The sequence below is a fragment of the Elephantulus edwardii genome, unplaced genomic scaffold (genome assembly GCF_000299155.1).
Source record: "Elephantulus edwardii isolate Elephantulus edwardi_28Jun2011 unplaced genomic scaffold, EleEdw1.0 scaffold00021, whole genome shotgun sequence".
Lineage (NCBI taxonomy): Eukaryota > Metazoa > Chordata > Mammalia > Macroscelidea > Macroscelididae > Elephantulus > Elephantulus edwardii.
The window spans coordinates 9,031,997-9,035,403 of NW_006399771.1; the positions used below are offsets into that span (position 1 = coordinate 9,031,997).

General features: G+C 41.3%; 1 pseudogene; it reads left to right on the top strand.

Annotated features, from left to right (window-relative positions):
* Nucleotides 1-1,666: 1,666 nt before the first annotated feature.
* Nucleotides 1,667-2,083, top strand: LOC102869393 (annotated as a pseudogene).
* Nucleotides 2,084-3,407: the final 1,324 nt, after the last annotated feature.

The window sequence follows — 3,407 nt, forward strand, 5'->3', positions numbered from 1 at the left end:
CTGAATATTAACAGTCAAAATAAGGCCAAGCTCTATCAACTACTCATGTGTAAATTAAAATTGAAGATAAAGAAAATGAAAACAAGTACATATGAACCAAAATATGATCTTGAATTTATACCAAGTGAATTTAAAAACCATTTCAAGAATGCCTTTTATCTGTTGAGTACTAATGACCTATAGCAGACCAGCGGTGGTATGACATTAAAGGACACGATTTATGAAGAAATAAAAAGGGGAAATAATGCTTGGCATTTCTCAAACTGAAAAAACCTGAAGAACGCATTCAACATCAAGAAAACCAAAATCCTCACCATTGGACCAACAGACGACATTATAGTAGATGGACACAAGACTTAAGTTGTAAATGATTTTCTTTTATCTTGGAGCCACAACAGTCGAGAGATACAAAAATATATCACACTGTGCAAACCTACAATCAAGGACCCTCCAAAGTACCAAAGAGACAGGATGTCAGTCTAAAAACGTAGGTTCACCTGATACTGTTGTTGTTGTGTACAGAACCGACCCATAGCTGACCCTTTGGCAGGTTTTCAGAGGCAATTAATTGCATGGGAGGGGATTGATTGCCCATTCTTCTCCCACGGAGTAGCTGGTGGACTCAAACTCAGTGACTTCGGGATTGCAGCACAACTTTTTGCCACTAGGCCACCAGAGTTCTGTTGTTGTTGTTTGGTGCCGTCAAGTCGTAGACGACTCATAGCGACCCTATGAACGAACAGCCTGAGCACTGTTCGTACATAGAGTTTCCGGAGGCAAGCCATGGTATTTTCAATCTCTATATATCTCTATACATCCATCTGAAAGTTGTGTAGTGAATGAACAGAAGAATAATTGATTCCTTTGAATTATGGTGTTTGAGAAGAGTACTAAGTATCCCATTGACTATACTCTATATATTCTATGGGGCCTATATTTTAATGAAAGAACAAGCATATCTATCTTAGAACAAACATAGACAGAGTATTCATTAGAAGGGGGAAAAAAACCAAACCAAAAACCAACCAAACAAATGAAAAAGCCATGGTGAAACTTCATCTCTTTTGGGCTTGTTGTCTGGTGGGACCAGTCCTTACATAAAGACATCATGCTGGGGAAGTTGGAGGATCATCATCATTAAGATGGGTTGGCACAGCATCTGTAACAATGGACTAGAGCATGGACTGAGCTGCAATCCCAAAGACACACAGTTCAAATCCACCAGCTCCTTCACGGAAGACAGATGGACAGTCTCCCCCCATGTGATTAACTGCCTCTGAACATTCGCTGCAGGGTGAACTATATATGAGTTGGTTCTGACTGAACAGCGAAAACCAACAGACCATGATGGTGATGGATAGATAGTGCAGGATGGGGTTTCAGTCCATTTTTTTTTGTTGTTCATAGGGCTGCTATGAATCATAGTGGACTGGATGACACCACATAGCAACATGAAAAGGTCCTTTTTTATACAGAATGAGCATGGATAATCTTAGAAATGGAATGTCGGTGCGAGGGCTGCTGCACAGCTGGAAGAGCCGCTGTGGTCTGGACCGTAGCGCGTGCCCCGAGCTCTCCACTTCCCCCGCCCGCCAGACCGAGGCAGCCGGAGCTCTCCCCGCGGCCCCAACAACACTTAGAACAGTCCAACACAAGAGACCTGGCCATGGCCGGGTGGAACGCCTACATCGACAACATCATGGCAGACAGGACCTGTCAGGACGCGCCCATCGGGGGTTATAAGGACTCGCCCTCCTTCTGGGCCACTGTCCCCTGGAAAACCTTCTTAACATCACGCCAGCTGAGGTTGGAGTTCTTATAGGCAAAGACCGGCCAAATGTTTTTGTGAATGGGCTGACACTTGGGGGCCAGAAATGTTCTGTGATTTGGGACTCACTGCAAGAGGCTGGGGAATATACCATGGATCTTCGCACCAAGAGTACTGGGAGTACCTACCTTCAACCTTACTGTCACCATGACTGCCAAGAGGCTAGTCCTGCTGATGGGCAAAGAAGGTGTCCATGGTGGTTTGATCAACAAATGTTATGAAATGGCCTCTCACCTGTGGCGTGCCCAGTACTGACCTCATCTGCCCCTTTTCCCACCACTCCCCACTGCTTTTGCACCCCTATCCTTACCATACACATACACCATTTTTATTTTTGGGGGCCATTATCCCACATCCTTTATTGCTGCCCAAACCATATGGGCAGGGGGCAGGGCGAAGTGGACAGATACCTCCCCCTACCCATACCCCTATTGTGTGGTTTGAAACTTTTTGTTTTTTGGGTTTTTTTTCTGAATAAAAAAAAATCCACTAAAAAAGAAGAAATGGAATGTCATTGTTCTTACTATATTACATGACAGTTCTACTCTCTTTCCTGGGGTTGCTCAATCAGAATAGACTAGATCACAATGGATTATTTGGCTTGGTTTACTCTTATTTCTACCTTATCATGAAAATATTTTAATATTTTGTCATATGAACACAAAATGAAGCCTTTATAAGTCAAACATTGTCACAATTTAACATGAAATAGCAAAGATGGAAATCTGGTTATTTAGTTACACCTAAAATGCAAAAAATGAGGTAGATCTAAGATTTCTAATGAGGGTAGAGCGAAGGCAAAAAAGTAGGACCCTTAATAAAAACATCTGTTTTCAAAATTTTTGGTACCTTACCAGTTGCTGAAAACATTCTCGAAGCTAAAAAATACTTATTGAGCTATTTGTATGTGCATAGATGAATAAATGCATCTAGAAACATCTCTCCCCAAAATAGTGTTTTTAGCAAGTTAGTTTATCTACCTGATCTTGAATCACTGACTTCACTAAAAACCCACATTTCAGCTTGTTGATTTATTAATTCTAGTAATGATTTCACTGCCAGCATATATTTTTTGGGGGGGCTACAAAATTTGCATAGATAAGGAAAACATAAGCAGTCTGAAAATGTAGTTCTTAAAACCGACCAAATATCTTCCTCGTTTGCTCTTCTATGACTGTTGATGTAAAATATATTACTTTACCTGCCCTCTTAAGACATTCCTTGGGGCCTATATCCTAGGCTTCATCATTTACTCAGTAGCTAAAGTTATTGTCAAGGCAGCAGTTAGATTCCCTAGAATGTTGATACATAATTCATTGAATGCATTCATTCTCAGAAGATCCACTCAGCTATGAACCTGGTTCTTCTTCAAGGCAGTGTAAATATTACCTGAAAATTGAAGAGCTAGTTCAGCACGGTCTAACTACAGGGAAAGCTGAGGCAGAGAGAGAATTTTTGGTACATAAACATTGAAGTAGGTTGTAAATACCTTTTTACATGCAAATTCATTGCTGCATTCCAGAGTAGTCTTTGCAATCAAAAGGCAGTAGAGCAGAAGAGAGAGCCTTGAGATTGGGTA